The following is a 16,415-nucleotide window of genomic DNA, read 5'->3' as shown; positions in this document are numbered from 1 at the left end:
GGAATTCAGGACTTGACGACTGATTGTAGAAAAATGTGTTTTAGTTGTCTGGTTAAAGAAAGTTGCCTTTGTTGCTAAAGTTGTTGAAAAGTGTGACAAATCTATATATACTATGTTTTCTATACTGTACTCTGGCTCACGGCCATACCTGCCTGGGAGTGCCCAATCTCGTCAGGTCTTGGAGGCCAAGCAGGCATGGGCCTGGTTAGTACACGTGTGGGAGACTCACTTGGAATACCAGGTGCTGTGAGCTTTTAAATTGGTCAGAATTTTGAATTTAAAGAAAAAAATCTACCTGGGATGAATGCGATCATGGAATTCAGGACTTGACGACTGATTGTAGAAAAATGTGTTTTAGTTGTCTGGTTAAAGAAAGTTGCCTTTGTTGCTGAAGTTGTTTAAAATTGTGACAAATCTATATATACTATGTTTTCTATACTGTACTCCGGCTCACGGCCATACCTGCCTGGGAGTGCCCAATCTCGTCAGATCTTGGAGGCCAAGCAGGCATGGGCCTGGTTAGTACATGTGTGGGAGACTCACTTGGAATACCAGGTGCTGTGAGCTTTTAAATTGGTCAGAATTTTGGATTTAAAGAAAAAAAATCTACCTGGGATGAATGCGATCATGGAATTCAGCACTTGACGACTGATTGTAGAAAAATGTGTTTTAGTTGTCTGGTTAAAGAAAATTGCCTTTGTTGCTGAAGTTGTTTAAAATTGTGACAAATCTATATATACTATGTTTTCTATGCCGTACTCCAGCTCACGGCCATACCTACCTGGGAGTGCCCAATCTCGTCAGATCTTGGGGGCCAAGCAGGCATGGGCCTGGTTAGTACGTTTGCAGGAGACTCACTTGGAATACCAGGTGCTGTGAGCTTTTAAATTGGTCAGAATTTTGGATTTAAAGAAAAAAAATCTACCTGGGATGAATGCGATCATGGAATTCAGGACTTGACGACTGATTGTAGAAAAATGTGTTTTAGTTGTCTGGTTAAAGAAAGTTGCATTTGTTGCTGAAGTTGTTTAAAATTGTGACAAATCTATATATACTATGTTTTCTATACTGTACTCCGGCTCACGGCCATACCTGCCTGGGAGTGCCCAATCTCATCGGATCTTGGAAGCCAAGCAGGCACGGGCCTGGTTAGTACATGTGCAGGAGACTCACTTGGAATACCAGGTGCTGTGAGCTTTTAAATTGGTCAGAATTTTGAATTTAAAGAAAAAAATCTACCTGGGATGAATGCGATCATGGAATTCAGGACTTGACGACTGATTGTATAAAAATGTGTTTTAGTTGTCTGGTTAAAGAAAGTTGCCTTTGTTGCTGAAGTTGTTTAAAATTGTGACAAATCTATATATACTATGTTTTCTATACTGTACTCCGGCTCACGGCCATACCTGCCTGGGAGTGCCCAATCTCGTCAGATCTTGGAGGCCAAGCAGGCATGGGCCTGGTTAGTACATGTGTGGGAGACTCACTTGGAATACCAGGTGCTGTGAGCTTTTAAATTGGTCAGAATTTTGGATTTAAAGAAAAAAAATCTACCTGGGATGAATGCGATCATGGAATTCAGCACTTGACGACTGATTGTAGAAAAATGTGTTTTAGTTGTCTGGTTAAAGAAAATTGCCTTTGTTGCTGAAGTTGTTTAAAATTGTGACAAATCTATATATACTATGTTTTCTATGCCGTACTCCAGCTCACGGCCATACCTACCTGGGAGTGCCCAATCTCGTCAGATCTTGGGGGCCAAGCAGGCATGGGCCTGGTTAGTACGTTTGCAGGAGACTCACTTGGAATACCAGGTGCTGTGAGCTTTTAAATTGGTCAGAATTTTGGATTTAAAGAAAAAAAATCTACCTGGGATGAATGCGATCATGGAATTCAGGACTTGACGACTGATTGTAGAAAAATGTGTTTTAGTTGTCTGGTTAAAGAAAGTTGCATTTGTTGCTGAAGTTGTTTAAAATTGTGACAAATCTATATATACTATGTTTTCTATACTGTACTCCGGCTCACGGCCATACCTGCCTGGGAGTGCCCAATCTCATCGGATCTTGGAAGCCAAGCAGGCACGGGCCTGGTTAGTACATGTGCAGGAGACTCACTTGGAATACCAGGTGCTGTGAGCTTTTAAATTGGTCAGAATTTTGAATTTAAAGAAAAAAATCTACCTGGGATGAATGCGATCATGGAATTCAGGACTTGACGACTGATTGTAGAAAAATGTGTTTTAGTTGTCTGGTTAAAGAAAGTTGCCTTTGTTGCTGAAGTTGTTTAAAATTGTGACAAATCTATATATACTATGTTTTCTATACTGTACTCCAGCTCATGGCCATACCTGCCTGGGAGTGCCCAATCTCATCAGATCTTGGAAGCCAAGCAGGCACGGGCCTGGTTAGTACGTGTGCAGGAGACTCACTTGGAATACTGGGTGCTGTGAGCTTTTAAATTGGTCAGAATTTTGGATTTAAAGAAAAAAATCTACCTGGGATGAATGCGATCATGGAATTCAGGACTTGACGACTGATTGTAGAAAAATGTGTTTTAGTTGTCTGGTTAAAGAAAGTTGCATTTGTTGCTGAAGTTGTTTAAAATTGTGACAAATCTATATATACTATGTTTTCTATACTGCACTCCGGCTCACGGCCATACCTGCCTGGGAGTGCCCAATCTCGTCGGATCTTGGAAGCCAAGCAGGCACGGGCCTGGTTAGTACATGTGCAGGAGACTCACTTGGAATACTGGGTGCTGTGAGCTTTTAAATTGGTCAGAATTTTGGATTTAAAGAAAAAAAATCTACCTGGGATGAATGCGATCATGGAATTCAGGACTTGACGACTGATTGTAGAAAAATGTGTTTTAGTTGTCTGGTTAAAGAAAGTTGCCTTTGTTGCTGAAGTTGTTTAAAATTGTGACAAATCTATATATACTATGTTTTCTATGCCGTACTCCAGCTCACGGCCATACCTACCCGGGAGTGCCGAATCTCGTCAGATCTTGGGGGCCAAGCAGGCATGGGCCTGGTTAGTACATGTGCAGGAGACTCACTTGGAATACCAGGTGCTGTGAGCTTTTAAATTGGTCAGAATTTTGAATTTAAAGAAAAAAATCTACCTGGGATGAATGCGATCATGGAATTCAGGACTTGACGACTGATTGTATAAAAATGTGTTTTAGTTGTCTGGTTAAAGAAAGTTGCCTTTGTTGCTGAAGTTGTTTAAAATTGTGACAAATCTATATATACTATGTTTTCTATACTGCACTCCAGCTCATGGCCGTACGATGATGATGATGAATATATTTATTAGATAGAATGTTAGAGTACAAGTACAGTCACACAGTAGCATGTATTACAGTACAAATAACGTCAAACATCCTGTCTAAGAGGAGCATTTCAAAAAAGCCCTTGCGGGCTTGTTTCCGTTGAAAGTCCTTCGTACATAAATCATCCACAAAAAACAATACAAATAAAAATAAATCCAATATTAAATTACGCAATTGATGCAACGTAACATTAGAAAGACAAAAATAAAATGTTATTACACCGCCAGTGCAAACTAACAATTAATCTAGAATAAATTACGCCACTGATGCCTGGGAGTGCCCAATCTCATCGGATCTTGGGGGCCAAGCAGGCATGGGCCTGGTTAGTACGTTTGCAGGAGACTCGCTTGGAATACCAGGTGCTGTGAGCTTTTAAATTGGTCAGAATTTTGGATTTAAAGAAAAAAAATCTACCTGCGATGAATGCGATCATGGAATTCAGGACTTGACGACTGATTGTAGAAAAATGTGTTTTAGTTGTCTGGTTAAAGAAAGTTGCATTTGTTGCTGAAGTTGTTTAAAATTGTGACAAATCTATATATACTATGTTTTCTATACTGTACTCCGGCTCACGGCCATACCTGCCTGGGAGTGCCCAATCTCATCGGATCTTGGAAGCCAAGCAAGCACGGGCCTGGTTAGTACGTGTGCAGGAGACTCACTTGGAATACTGGGTGCTGTGAGCTTTTAAATTGGTCAGAATTTTGGATTTAAAGAAAAAAAATCTACCTGGGATGAATGCGATCATGGAATTCAGGACTTGACGACTGATTGTAGAAAAATGTGTTTTAGTTGTCTGGTTAAAGAAAGTTGCCTTTGTTGCTGAAGTTGTTTAAAATTGTGACAAATCTATATATACTATGTTTTCTATGCCGTACTCCAGCTCACGGCCATACCTACCTGGGAGTGCCCAATCTCGTCAGATCTTGGAGGCCAAGCAGGCACGGGCCTGGTTAGTATGTGTGCAGTAGACTCACTTGGAATGCTGGGTGCTGTGAGCTTTTAAATGGGTCAGAATTTTGGATTTGAAGAAAAAAAATCTACCTGGGATGAATGCGATCATGGAATTCAGGACTTGCCGACTGATTGTAGAAAAATGTGTTTTAGTTGTCTGGTTAAAGAAAGTTGCCTTTGTTGCTGAAGTTGTTTAAAATTGTGACAAATCTATATATACTATGTTTTCTATGCCGTACTCCAGCTCACGGCCATACCTACCTGGGAGTGCCCAATCTCGTCAGATCTTGGAGGCCAAGCAGGCATGGGCCTGGTTAGTACGTGTGCAGGAGACTCACTTGGAATACCGGGTGCTGTGAGCTTTTAAATTGGTCAGAATTTTGAATTTAAAGAAAAAAATCTACCTGGGATGAATGCGATCATGGAATTCAGGACTTGACGACTGATTGTATAAGAATGTGTTTTAGTTGTCTGGTTAAAGAAAGATGCCTTTGTTGCTGAAGTTGTTTAAAATTGTGATAAATCTATAAATACCATGTTTTCTATACAGTCGTTCAGCTCATGGCCATGCCGGCCTGGGAGTGCCCAATCTCGTCAGATCTTGGAAGCCAAGCAGGCATGGGCCTGGTTAGTACGTGTGCAGGAGACTCACTTGGTGTACCGGGTGCTGTGAGCTTTTAAATTGGTCAGAATTTTGGATTTAAAGAAAAAAAATCTACCTGGGATGAATGCGATCATGGAATTCAGGGCTTGACGACTGATTGTATAAAAATTTGTTTTAGTTGTCTGGTTGAAGAAAGTTGCCTTTTGTTGCTGAAGTTGTTGAAAATTGTGACAAATCTATATATACTATGTTTTCTATGCTGTGCTCCAGCTCGCGGCCATACCTGCCTGGGAGTGCCCAATCTCATCGGATCTTGGAAGCCAAGCGGGCACGGGCCTGGTTAGTACGTGTGCAGGAGACTCACTTGGAATACCAGGTGCTGTGAGCTTTTAAATTGGTCAGAATTTTGAATTTAAAGAAAAAAATCTACCTGGGATGAATGCGATCATGGAATTCAGGACTTGACGACTGATTGTATAAAAATGTGTTTTAGTTGTCTGGTTAAAGAAAGTTGCCTTTGTTGCTGAAGTTGTTTAAAATTGTGACAAATCTATATATACTATGTTTTCTATACTGTACTCCAGCTCATGGCAATACCTGCCTGGGAGTGCCCGATCTCATCAGATCTCGGAAGCCAAGCAGGCACGGGCCTGGTTAGTACGTGTGCAGGAGACTCACTTGGAATACTGGGTGCTGTGAGCTTTTAAATTGGTGAGAATTTTGGATTTAAAGAAAAAAAATCTACCTGGGATGAATGCGATCATGGAATTAAGGACTTGACGACTGATTGTAGAAAAATGTGTTTTAGTTGTCTGGTTAAAGAAAGTTGCATTTGTTGCTGAAGTTGTTTAAAATTGTGACAAATCTATATATACTATGTTTTCTATACTGTGCTCTGGCTCATGGCCATACCTGCCTGGGAGTGCCCAATCTCATCAGATCTTGGAAGCCAAGCAGGCACGGGCCTGGTTAGTATGTGTGCAGGAGACTCACTTGGAATGCTGGGTGCTGTGAGCTTTTAAATGGGTCAGAATTTTGGATTTGAAGAAAAAAAATCTACCTGGGATGAATGCGATCATGGAATTCAGGACTTGACGACTGATTGTAGAAAAATGTGTTTTAGTTGTCTGGTTAAAGAAAGTTGCCTTTGTTGCTAAAGTTGTTGAAAATTGTGACAAATCTATATATACTATGTTTTCTATACTGTACTCCGGCTCACGGCCATACCTGCCTGGGAGTGCCCAATCTCGTCAGGTCTTGGAGGCCAAGCAGGCATGGGCCTGGTTAGTACATGTGTGGGAGACTCACTTGGAATACCAGGTGCTGTGAGCTTTTAAATTGGTCAGAATTTTGAATTTAAAGAAAAAAATCTACCTGGGATGAATGCGATCATGGAATTCAGGACTTGACGACTGATTGTATAAAAATGTGTTTTAGTTGTCTGGTTAAAGAAAGTTGCCTTTGTTGCTGAAGTTGTTTAAAATTGTGACAAATCTATATATACTATGTTTTCTATACTGTACTCCGGCTCACGGCCATACCTGCCTGGGAGTGCCCAATCTCGTCAGATCTTGGAGGCCAAGCAGGCATGGGCCTGGTTAGTACATGTGTGGGAGACTCACTTGGAATACCAGGTGCTGTGAGCTTTTAAATTGGTCAGAATTTTGGATTTAAAGAAAAAAAATCTACCTGGGATGAATGCGATCATGGAATTCAGCACTTGACGACTGATTGTAGAAAAATGTGTTTTAGTTGTCTGGTTAAAGAAAGTTGCATTTGTTGCTGAAGTTGTTTAAAATTGTGACAAATCTATATATACTATGTTTTCTATGCTGTACTCCGGCTCACGGCCATACCTGCCTGGGAGTGCCCAATCTCATCGGATCTTGGAAGCCAAGCAGGCACGGGCCTGGTTAGTACATGTGCAGGAGACTCACTTGGAATACCAGGTGCTGTGAGCTTTTAAATTGGTCAGAATTTTGAATTTAAAGAAAAAAATCTACCTGGGATGAATGCGATCATGGAATTCAGGACTTGACGACTGATTGTAGAAAAATGTGTTTTAGTTGTCTGGTTAAAGAAAGTTGCCTTTGTTGCTGAAGTTGTTTAAAATTGTGACAAATCTATATATACTATGTTTTCTATACTGTACTCCAGCTCATGGCCATACCTGCCTGGGAGTGCCCAATCTCATCAGATCTTGGAAGCCAAGCAGGCACGGGCCTGGTTAGTACGTGTGCAGGAGACTCACTTGGAATACTGGGTGCTGTGAGCTTTTAAATTGGTCAGAATTTTGGATTTAAAGAAAAAAAATCTACCTGGGATGAATGCGATCATGGAATTCAGGACTTGACGACTGATTGTAGAAAAATGTGTTTTAGTTGTCTGGTTAAAGAAAGTTGCATTTGTTGCTGAAGTTGTTTAAAATTGTGACAAATCTATATATACTATGTTTTCTATACTGCACTCCGGCTCACGGCCATACCTGCCTGGGAGTGCCCAATCTCGTCAGATCTTGGAGGCCAAGCAGGCATGGGCCTGGTTAGTACATGTGTGGGAGACTCACTTGGAATACCAGGTGCTGTGAGCTTTTAAATTGGTCAGAATGTTGAATTTAAAGAAAAAAATCTACCTGGGATGAATGCGATCATGGAATTCAGCACTTGACGACTGATTGTAGAAAAATGTGTTTTAGTTGTCTGGTTAAAGAAAATTGCCTTTGTTGCTGAAGTTGTTTAAAATTGTGACAAATCTATATATACTATGTTTTCTATGCCGTACTCCAGCTCACGGCCATACCTACCTGGGAGTGCCCAATCTCGTCGGATCTTGGAAGCCAAGCAGGCACGGGCCTGGTTAGTACATGTGCAGGAGACTCACTTGGAATACTGGGTGCTGTGAGCTTTTAAATTGGTCAGAATTTTGGATTTAAAGAAAAAAAATCTACCTGGGATGAATGCGATCATGGAATTCAGGACTTGACGACTGATTGTAGAAAAATGTGTTTTAGTTGTCTGGTTAAAGAAAGTTGCCTTGTTGCTGAAGTTGTTTAAAATTGTGACAAATCTATATATACTATGTTTTCTATGCCGTACTCCAGCTCACGGCCATACCTACCCGGGAGTGCCCAATCTCGTCAGATCTTGGGGGCCAAGCAGGCATGGGCCTGGTTAGTACACGTGCAGGAGACTCACTTGGAATACCAGGTGCTGTGAGCTTTTAAATTGGTCAGAATTTTGAATTTAAAGAAAAAAATCTACCTGGGATGAATGCGATCATGGAATTCAGGACTTGACGACTGATTGTATAAAAATGTGTTTTAGTTGTCTGGTTAAAGAAAGTTGCCTTTGTTGCTGAAGTTGTTTAAAATTGTGACAAATCTATATATACTATGTTTTCTATACTGCACTCCAGCTCCTGGCCGTACGATGATGATGATGAATATATTTATTAGATAGAATGTTAGAGTACAAGTACAGTCACACAGTAGCATGTATTACAGTACAAATAACGTCAAACATCCTGTCTAAGAGGAGCATTTCAAAAAAGCCCTTGCGGGCTTGTTTCCGTTGAAAGTCCTTCGTACATAAATCATCCACAAAAAACAATACAAATAAAAATAAATCCAATATTAAATTACGCAATTGATGCAACGTAACATTAGAAAGACAAAAATAAAATGTTATTACACCGCCAGTGCAAACTAACAATTAATCTAGAATAAATTACGCCACTGATGCCTGGGAGTGCCCAATCTCATCAGATTTTGGAAGCCAAGCAGGCACGGGCCTGGTTAGTATGTGTGCAGGAGACTCACTTGGAATACTGGGTGCTGTGAGCTTTTAAATTGGTCAGAATTTTGGATTTAAAGAAAAAAAATCTACCTGGGATGAATGCGATCATGGAATTCAGGACTTGACGACTGATTGTATAAAAATGTGTTTTAGTTGTCTGGTTAAAGAAAGTTGCCTTTGTTGCTGAAGTTGTTTAAAATTGTGACAAATCTATATATACTATGTTTTCTATACTGTACTCCAGCTCATGGCAATACCTGCCTGGGAGTGCCCGATCTCATCAGATCTCGGAAGCCAAGCAGGCACGGGCCTGGTTAGTACATGTGCAGGAGACTCACTTGGAATACTGGGTGCTGTGAGCTTTTAAATTGGTGAGAATTTTGGATTTAAAGAAAAAAAATCTACCTGGGATGAATGCGATCATGGAATTAAGGACTTGACGACTGATTGTAGAAAAATGTGTTTTAGTTGTCTGGTTAAAGAAAGTTGCATTTGTTGCTGAAGTTGTTTAAAATTGTGACAAATCTATATATACTATGTTTTCTATACTGTGCTCTGGCTCATGGCCATACCTGCCTGGGAGTGCCCAATCTCATCAGATCTTGGAAGCCAAGCAGGCACGGGCCTGGTTAGTATGTGTGCAGGAGACTCACTTGGAATGCTGGGTGCTGTGAGCTTTTAAATGGGTCAGAATTTTGGATTTGAAGAAAAAAAATCTACCTGGGATGAATGCGATCATGGAATTCAGGACTTGACGACTGATTGTAGAAAAATGTGTTTTAGTTGTCTGGTTAAAGAAAGTTGCCTTTGTTGCTAAAGTTGTTGAAAATTGTGACAAATCTATATATACTATGTTTTCTATACTGTACTCCGGCTCACGGCCATACCTGCCTGGGAGTGCCCAATCTCGTCAGGTCTTGGAGGCCAAGCAGGCATGGGCCTGGTTAGTACATGTGTGGGAGACTCACTTGGAATACCAGGTGCTGTGAGCTTTTAAATTGGTCAGAATTTTGAATTTAAAGAAAAAAATCTACCTGGGATGAATGCGATCATGGAATTCAGGACTTGACGACTGATTGTATAAAAATGTGTTTTAGTTGTCTGGTTAAAGAAAGTTGCCTTTGTTGCTGAAGTTGTTTAAAATTGTGACAAATCTATATATACTATGTTTTCTATACTGTACTCCAGCTCATGGCAATACCTGCCTGGGAGTGCCCGATCTCATCAGATCTCGGAAGCCAAGCAGGCACGGGCCTGGTTAGTACGTGTGCAGGAGACTCACTTGGAATACTGGGTGCTGTGAGCTTTTAAATTGGTGAGAATTTTGGATTTAAAGAAAAAAAATCTACCTGGGATGAATGCGATCATGGAATTAAGGACTTGACGACTGATTGTAGAAAAATGTGTTTTAGTTGTCTGGTTAAAGAAAGTTGCATTTGTTGCTGAAGTTGTTTAAAATTGTGACAAATCTATATATACTATGTTTTCTATACTGTGCTCTGGCTCATGGCCATACCTGCCTGGGAGTGCCCAATCTCATCAGATCTTGGAAGCCAAGCAGGCACGGGCCTGGTTAGTATGTGTGCAGGAGACTCACTTGGAATGCTGGGTGCTGTGAGCTTTTAAATGGGTCAGAATTTTGGATTTGAAGAAAAAAAATCTACCTGGGATGAATGCGATCATGGAATTCAGGACTTGACGACTGATTGTAGAAAAATGTGTTTTAGTTGTCTGGTTAAAGAAAGTTGCCTTTTTTGCTAAAGTTGTTGAAAATTGTGACAAATCTATATATACTATGTTTTCTATACTGTACTCCGGCTCACGGCCATACCTGCCTGGGAGTGCCCAATCTCGTCAGGTCTTGGAGGCCAAGCAGGCATGGGCCTGGTTAGTACATGTGTGGGAGACTCACTTGGAATACCAGGTGCTGTGAGCTTTTAAATTGGTCAGAATTTTGAATTTAAAGAAAAAAATCTACCTGGGATGAATGCGATCATGGAATTCAGGACTTGACGACTGATTGTATAAAAATGTGTTTTAGTTGTCTGGTTAAAGAAAGTTGCCTTTGTTGCTGAAGTTGTTTAAAATTGTGACAAATCTATATATACTATGTTTTCTATACTGTACTCCGGCTCACGGCCATACCTGCCTGGGAGTGCCCAATCTCGTCAGATCTTGGAGGCCAAGCAGGCATGGGCCTGGTTAGTACATGTGTGGGAGACTCACTTGGAATACCAGGTGCTGTGAGCTTTTAAATTGGTCAGAATTTTGGATTTAAAGAAAAAAAATCTACCTGGGATGAATGCGATCATGGAATTCAGCACTTGACGACTGATTGTAGAAAAATGTGTTTTAGTTGTCTGGTTAAAGAAAGTTGCATTTGTTGCTGAAGTTGTTTAAAATTGTGACAAATCTATATATACTATGTTTTCTATGCTGTACTCCGGCTCACGGCCATACCTGCCTGGGAGTGCCCAATCTCATCGGATCTTGGAAGCCAAGCAGGCACGGGCCTGGTTAGTACATGTGCAGGAGACTCACTTGGAATACCAGGTGCTGTGAGCTTTTAAATTGGTCAGAATTTTGAATTTAAAGAAAAAAATCTACCTGGGATGAATGCGATCATGGAATTCAGGACTTGACGACTGATTGTAGAAAAATGTGTTTTAGTTGTCTGGTTAAAGAAAGTTGCCTTTGTTGCTGAAGTTGTTTAAAATTGTGACAAATCTATATATACTATGTTTTCTATACTGTACTCCAGCTCATGGCCATACCTGCCTGGGAGTGCCCAATCTCATCAGATCTTGGAAGCCAAGCAGGCACGGGCCTGGTTAGTACGTGTGCAGGAGACTCACTTGGAATACTGGGTGCTGTGAGCTTTTAAATTGGTCAGAATTTTGGATTTAAAGAAAAAAAATCTACCTGGGATGAATGCGATCATGGAATTCAGGACTTGACGACTGATTGTAGAAAAATGTGTTTTAGTTGTCTGGTTAAAGAAAGTTGCATTTGTTGCTGAAGTTGTTTAAAATTGTGACAAATCTATATATACTATGTTTTCTATACTGCACTCCGGCTCACGGCCATACCTGCCTGGGAGTGCCCAATCTCGTCGGGTCTTGGAAGCCAAGCAGGCACGGGCCTGGTTAGTACATGTGCAGGAGACTCACCTGGAATACTGGGTGCTGTGAGCTTTTAAATTGGTCAGAATTTTGGATTTAAAGAAAAAAAATCTACCTGGGATGAATGCGATCATGGAATTCAGGACTTGACGACTGATTGTAGAAAAATGTGTTTTAGTTGTCTGGTTAAAGAAAGTTGCCTTTGTTGCTGAAGTTGTTTAAAATTGTGACAAATCTATATATACTATGTTTTCTATGCCGTACTCCAGCTCACGGCCATACCTACCCGGGAGTGCCCAATCTCGTCAGATCTTGGGGGCCAAGCAGGCATGGGCCTGGTTAGTACATGTGCAGGAGACTCACTTGGAATACCAGGTGCTGTGAGCTTTTAAATTGGTCAGAATTTTGAATTTAAAGAAAAAAATCTACCTGGGATGAATGCGATCATGGAATTCAGGACTTGACGACTGATTGTATAAAAATGTGTTTTAGTTGTCTGGTTAAAGAAAGTTGCCTTTGTTGCTGAAGTTGTTTAAAATTGTGACAAATCTATATATACTATGTTTTCTATACTGCACTCCAGCTCATGGCCGTACGATGATGATGATGAATATATTTATTAGATAGAATGTTAGAGTACAAGTACAGTCACACAGTAGCATGTATTACAGTACAAATAACGTCAAACATCCTGTCTAAGAGGAGCATTTCAAAAAAGCCCTTGCGGGCTTGTTTCCGTTGAAAGTCCTTCGTACATAAATCATCCACAAAAAACAATACAAATAAAAATAAATCCAATATTAAATTACGCAATTGATGCAACGTAACATTAGAAAGACAAAAATAAAATGTTATTACACCGCCAGTGCAAACTAACAATTAATCTAGAATAAATTGTGCCACTGATGCCTGGGAGTGCCCAATCTCATCAGATCTTGGAAGCCAAGCAGGCACGGGCCTGGTTAGTATGTGTGCAGGAGACTCACTTGGAATACTGGGTGCTGTGAGCTTTTAAATTGGTCAGAATTTTGGATTTAAAGAAAAAAAATCTACCTGGGATGAATGCGATCATGGAATTCAGGACTTGACGACTGATTGTATAAGAATGTGTTTTAGTTGTCTGGTTAAAGAAAGTCGCCTTTGTTGCTGAAGTTGTTTAAAATTGTGATAAATCTATAAATACCATGTTTTCTATACAGTCGTTCGGCTCACGGCCATACCGACCTGGGAGTGCCCAATCTCGTCAGATCTTGGAAGCCAAGCAGGCACGGGCCTGGTTAGTACGTGTGCAGGAGACGCACTTGGAATACTGGGTGCTGTGAGCTTTTAAATTGGTCAGAATTTTGGATTTAAAGAAAAAAAATCTACCTGGGATGAATGCGATCATGGAATTCAGGACTTGACGACTGATTGTAGAAAAATGTGTTTTAGTTGTCTGGTTAAAGAAAGTTGCCTTTGTTGCTGAAGTTGTTTAAAATTGTGACAAATCTATATATACTATGTTTTCTATGCCGTACTCCAGCTCACGGCCATACCTACCTGGGAGTGCCCGATCTCGTCAGATCTTGGAGGCCAAGCAGGCATGGGCCTGGTTAGTACGTGTGCAGGAGAATCACTTGGAATACCGGGTGCTGTGAGCTTTTAAATTGGTCAGAATTTTGAATTTAAAGAAAGAAATCTACCTGGGATTAATGCGATCATGGAATTCAGGACTTGACGACTGATTGTATAAAAATGTGTTTTAGTTGTCTGGTTAAAGAAAGTTGCCTTTGTTGCTGAAGTTGTTTAAAATTGTAACAAATCTATATATACTATGTTTTCTATACTGTACTCCAGCTCATGGCCATACCTGCCTGGGAGTGCCCAATCTCATCAGATCTTGGAAGCCAAGCGGGCACGGGCCTGGTTAGTATGTGTGCAGGAGACTCACTTGGAATACTGGGTGCTGTGAGCTTTTAAATTGGTCAGAATTTTGGATTTAAAGAAAAAAAATCTACCTGGGATGAATTCGATCATGGAATTCAGGACTTGACGACTGATTGTAGAAAAATGTGTTTTAGTTGTCTGGTTAAAGAAAGTTGCATTTGTTGCTGGAGTTGTTTAAAATTGTGACAAATCTATATATACTATGTTTTCTATGCTGTACTCCAGCTCACAGCCATACCTGCCTGGGAGTGCCCAATCTCATTGGATCTTGGAAGCCAAGCAGGCACGGGCCTGGTTAGTACATGTGCAGGAGACTCACTTGGAATACCAGGTGCTGTGAACTTTTAAATTGGTCAGAATTTTGAATTTAAAGAAAAAAATCTACCTGGGATGAATGCGATCATGGAATTCAGGACTTGACGACTGATTGTATAAGAATGTGTTTTAGTTGTCTGGTTAAAGAAAGTTGCCTTTGTTGCTGAAGTTGTTTAAAATTGTGATAAATCTATAAATACCATGTTTTCTATACAGTCGTTCAGCTCGCGGCCATACCGACCTGGGAGTGCCCAATCTTGTCAGATCTTGGAAGCCAAGCAGGCATGGGCCTGGTTAGTATGTGTGCAGGAGACTCACTTGGAGTGCTGGGTGCTGTGAGCTTCTAAGTTGGTCAGAATTTTGGATTTAAAGAAAAAAAATCTACCTGGGATGAATGCGATCATGGAATTCAGGGCTTGACGACTGATTGTATAAAAATGTGTTTTAGTTGTCTGGTTAAAAAAAGTTGCCTTTGTTGCTGAAGTTGTTTAAAATTGTGACAAATCTATATATACTATGTTTTCTATACTGTACTCCAGCTTATGGCCATACCTGCCTGGGAGTGCCCAATCTCATCAGATCTTGGAAGCCAAGCAGGCAAGGGCCTGGTTAGTACATGTGCAGGGGACTCACTTGGAATACTGGGTGCTGTGAGCTTTTAAATTGGTCAGAATTTTGGATTTAAAGAAAAAAAATCTACCTGGGATGAATGCGATCATGGAATTCAGGACTTGACGACTGATTGTAGAAAAATGTGTTTTAGTTGTCTGGTTAAAGAAAGTTGCCTTTGTTGCTGAAGTTGTTTAAAATTGTGACAAATCTATATATACTATGTTTTCTATGCCGTACTCCAGCTCACGGCCATACCTACCCGGGAGTGCCCAATCTCGTCAGATCTTGGGGGCCAAGCAGGCATGGGCCTGGTTAGTACATGTGCAGGAGACTCACTTGGAATACCAGGTGCTGTGAGCTTTTAAATTGGTCAGAATTTTGAATTTAAAGAAAAAAATCTACCTGGGATGAATGCGATCATGGAATTCAGGACTTGACGACTGATTGTATAAAAATGTGTTTTAGTTGTCTGGTTAAAGAAAGTTGCCTTTGTTGCTGAAGTTGTTTAAAATTGTGACAAATCTATATATACTATGTTTTCTATACTGCACTCCAGCTCATGGCCGTACGATGATGATGATGAATATATTTATTAGATAGAATGTTAGAGTACAAGTACAGTCACACAGTAGCATGTATTACAGTACAAATAACGTCAAACATCCTGTCTAAGAGGAGCATTTCAAAAAAGCCCTTGCGGGCTTGTTTCCGTTGAAAGTCCTTCGTACATAAATCATCCACAAAAAACAATACAAATAAAAATAAATCCAATATTAAATTACGCAATTGATGCAACGTAACATTAGAAAGACAAAAATAAAATGTTATTACACCGCCAGTGCAAACTAACAATTAATCTAGAATAAATTGTGCCACTGATGCCTGGGAGTGCCCAATCTCATCAGATCTTGGAAGCCAAGCAGGCACGGGCCTGGTTAGTATGTGTGCAGGAGACTCACTTGGAATACTGGGTGCTGTGAGCTTTTAAATTGGTCAGAATTTTGGATTTAAAGAAAAAAAATCTACCTGGGATGAATGCGATCATGGAATTCAGGACTTGACGACTGATTGTATAAGAATGTGTTTTAGTTGTCTGGTTAAAGAAAGTCGCCTTTGTTGCTGAAGTTGTTTAAAATTGTGATAAATCTATAAATACCATGTTTTCTATACAGTCGTTCGGCTCACGGCCATACCGACCTGGGAGTGCCCAATCTCGTCAGATCTTGGAAGCCAAGCAGGCACGGGCCTGGTTAGTACGTGTGCAGGAGACGCACTTGGAATACTGGGTGCTGTGAGCTTTTAAATTGGTCAGAATTTTGGATTTAAAGAAAAAAAATCTACCTGGGATGAATGCGATCATGGAATTCAGGACTTGACGACTGATTGTAGAAAAATGTGTTTTAGTTGTCTGGTTAAAGAAAGTTGCCTTTGTTGCTGAAGTTGTTTAAAATTGTGACAAATCTATATATACTATGTTTTCTATGCCGTACTCCAGCTCACGGCCATACCTACCTGGGAGTGCCCGATCTCGTCAGATCTTGGAGGCCAAGCAGGCATGGGCCTGGTTAGTACGTGTGCAGGAGAATCACTTGGAATACCGGGTGCTGTGAGCTTTTAAATTGGTCAGAATTTTGAATTTAAAGAAAGAAATCTACCTGGGATTAATGCGATCATGGAATTCAGGACTTGACGACTGATTGTATAAAAATGTGTTTTAGTTGTCTGGTTAAAGAAAGTTGCCTTTGTTGCTGA

General features: G+C 40.5%; 41 pseudogenes; all 41 read left to right on the top strand.

Annotated features, from left to right (window-relative positions):
• The first annotated feature begins 134 nt into the window (after positions 1–134).
• On the top strand, positions 135–253 carry LOC137913112 (5S ribosomal RNA; annotated as a pseudogene).
• Positions 254–448: 195 nt separating this feature from the next.
• LOC137913151 (5S ribosomal RNA) lies at positions 449–567 on the top strand (annotated as a pseudogene).
• A 196-nt stretch (positions 568–763) lies between these two features.
• On the top strand, positions 764–882 carry LOC137913356 (5S ribosomal RNA; annotated as a pseudogene).
• A 196-nt stretch (positions 883–1,078) lies between these two features.
• LOC137913294 (5S ribosomal RNA) lies at positions 1,079–1,197 on the top strand (annotated as a pseudogene).
• A 195-nt stretch (positions 1,198–1,392) lies between these two features.
• LOC137913140 (5S ribosomal RNA) lies at positions 1,393–1,511 on the top strand (annotated as a pseudogene).
• Positions 1,512–1,707: 196 nt separating this feature from the next.
• On the top strand, positions 1,708–1,826 carry LOC137913355 (5S ribosomal RNA; annotated as a pseudogene).
• Positions 1,827–2,022: 196 nt separating this feature from the next.
• On the top strand, positions 2,023–2,141 carry LOC137913282 (5S ribosomal RNA; annotated as a pseudogene).
• Positions 2,142–2,336: 195 nt separating this feature from the next.
• LOC137913076 (5S ribosomal RNA) lies at positions 2,337–2,455 on the top strand (annotated as a pseudogene).
• Positions 2,456–2,650: 195 nt separating this feature from the next.
• On the top strand, positions 2,651–2,769 carry LOC137913152 (5S ribosomal RNA; annotated as a pseudogene).
• A 1,134-nt stretch (positions 2,770–3,903) lies between these two features.
• Positions 3,904–4,022, top strand: LOC137913262 (5S ribosomal RNA; annotated as a pseudogene).
• A 511-nt stretch (positions 4,023–4,533) lies between these two features.
• LOC137913265 (5S ribosomal RNA) lies at positions 4,534–4,652 on the top strand (annotated as a pseudogene).
• Positions 4,653–4,847: 195 nt separating this feature from the next.
• On the top strand, positions 4,848–4,966 carry LOC137913302 (5S ribosomal RNA; annotated as a pseudogene).
• A 197-nt stretch (positions 4,967–5,163) lies between these two features.
• LOC137913052 (5S ribosomal RNA) lies at positions 5,164–5,282 on the top strand (annotated as a pseudogene).
• Positions 5,283–5,477: 195 nt separating this feature from the next.
• Positions 5,478–5,596, top strand: LOC137913105 (5S ribosomal RNA; annotated as a pseudogene).
• A 196-nt stretch (positions 5,597–5,792) lies between these two features.
• Positions 5,793–5,911, top strand: LOC137913283 (5S ribosomal RNA; annotated as a pseudogene).
• Positions 5,912–6,107: 196 nt separating this feature from the next.
• LOC137913042 (5S ribosomal RNA) lies at positions 6,108–6,226 on the top strand (annotated as a pseudogene).
• Positions 6,227–6,421: 195 nt separating this feature from the next.
• LOC137913127 (5S ribosomal RNA) lies at positions 6,422–6,540 on the top strand (annotated as a pseudogene).
• A 196-nt stretch (positions 6,541–6,736) lies between these two features.
• On the top strand, positions 6,737–6,855 carry LOC137913270 (5S ribosomal RNA; annotated as a pseudogene).
• Positions 6,856–7,050: 195 nt separating this feature from the next.
• On the top strand, positions 7,051–7,169 carry LOC137913075 (5S ribosomal RNA; annotated as a pseudogene).
• A 196-nt stretch (positions 7,170–7,365) lies between these two features.
• LOC137913115 (5S ribosomal RNA) lies at positions 7,366–7,484 on the top strand (annotated as a pseudogene).
• Positions 7,485–7,679: 195 nt separating this feature from the next.
• On the top strand, positions 7,680–7,798 carry LOC137913349 (5S ribosomal RNA; annotated as a pseudogene).
• Positions 7,799–7,993: 195 nt separating this feature from the next.
• Positions 7,994–8,112, top strand: LOC137913485 (5S ribosomal RNA; annotated as a pseudogene).
• An 819-nt stretch (positions 8,113–8,931) lies between these two features.
• Positions 8,932–9,050, top strand: LOC137913111 (5S ribosomal RNA; annotated as a pseudogene).
• A 196-nt stretch (positions 9,051–9,246) lies between these two features.
• Positions 9,247–9,365, top strand: LOC137913281 (5S ribosomal RNA; annotated as a pseudogene).
• A 196-nt stretch (positions 9,366–9,561) lies between these two features.
• Positions 9,562–9,680, top strand: LOC137913041 (5S ribosomal RNA; annotated as a pseudogene).
• A 195-nt stretch (positions 9,681–9,875) lies between these two features.
• On the top strand, positions 9,876–9,994 carry LOC137913103 (5S ribosomal RNA; annotated as a pseudogene).
• Positions 9,995–10,190: 196 nt separating this feature from the next.
• On the top strand, positions 10,191–10,309 carry LOC137913280 (5S ribosomal RNA; annotated as a pseudogene).
• A 196-nt stretch (positions 10,310–10,505) lies between these two features.
• LOC137913040 (5S ribosomal RNA) lies at positions 10,506–10,624 on the top strand (annotated as a pseudogene).
• A 195-nt stretch (positions 10,625–10,819) lies between these two features.
• LOC137913104 (5S ribosomal RNA) lies at positions 10,820–10,938 on the top strand (annotated as a pseudogene).
• Positions 10,939–11,134: 196 nt separating this feature from the next.
• Positions 11,135–11,253, top strand: LOC137913259 (5S ribosomal RNA; annotated as a pseudogene).
• Positions 11,254–11,448: 195 nt separating this feature from the next.
• Positions 11,449–11,567, top strand: LOC137913074 (5S ribosomal RNA; annotated as a pseudogene).
• Positions 11,568–11,763: 196 nt separating this feature from the next.
• On the top strand, positions 11,764–11,882 carry LOC137913336 (5S ribosomal RNA; annotated as a pseudogene).
• A 196-nt stretch (positions 11,883–12,078) lies between these two features.
• On the top strand, positions 12,079–12,197 carry LOC137913440 (5S ribosomal RNA; annotated as a pseudogene).
• Positions 12,198–13,016: 819 nt separating this feature from the next.
• On the top strand, positions 13,017–13,135 carry LOC137913398 (5S ribosomal RNA; annotated as a pseudogene).
• Positions 13,136–13,331: 196 nt separating this feature from the next.
• LOC137913512 (5S ribosomal RNA) lies at positions 13,332–13,450 on the top strand (annotated as a pseudogene).
• A 195-nt stretch (positions 13,451–13,645) lies between these two features.
• Positions 13,646–13,764, top strand: LOC137913275 (5S ribosomal RNA; annotated as a pseudogene).
• Positions 13,765–13,960: 196 nt separating this feature from the next.
• On the top strand, positions 13,961–14,079 carry LOC137913144 (5S ribosomal RNA; annotated as a pseudogene).
• A 510-nt stretch (positions 14,080–14,589) lies between these two features.
• On the top strand, positions 14,590–14,708 carry LOC137913146 (5S ribosomal RNA; annotated as a pseudogene).
• Positions 14,709–14,904: 196 nt separating this feature from the next.
• Positions 14,905–15,023, top strand: LOC137913439 (5S ribosomal RNA; annotated as a pseudogene).
• Positions 15,024–15,842: 819 nt separating this feature from the next.
• On the top strand, positions 15,843–15,961 carry LOC137913397 (5S ribosomal RNA; annotated as a pseudogene).
• Positions 15,962–16,157: 196 nt separating this feature from the next.
• On the top strand, positions 16,158–16,276 carry LOC137913511 (5S ribosomal RNA; annotated as a pseudogene).
• The last annotated feature ends 139 nt before the right edge of the window (positions 16,277–16,415 follow it).

The sequence above is a fragment of the Brachionichthys hirsutus genome, unplaced genomic scaffold (assembly GCF_040956055.1).
Source record: "Brachionichthys hirsutus isolate HB-005 unplaced genomic scaffold, CSIRO-AGI_Bhir_v1 contig_259, whole genome shotgun sequence".
NCBI lineage: Eukaryota > Metazoa > Chordata > Actinopteri > Lophiiformes > Brachionichthyidae > Brachionichthys > Brachionichthys hirsutus.
Note: the sequence above shows the minus strand (reverse complement) of the source record. Positions and strands in the feature narration are given on the sequence as shown.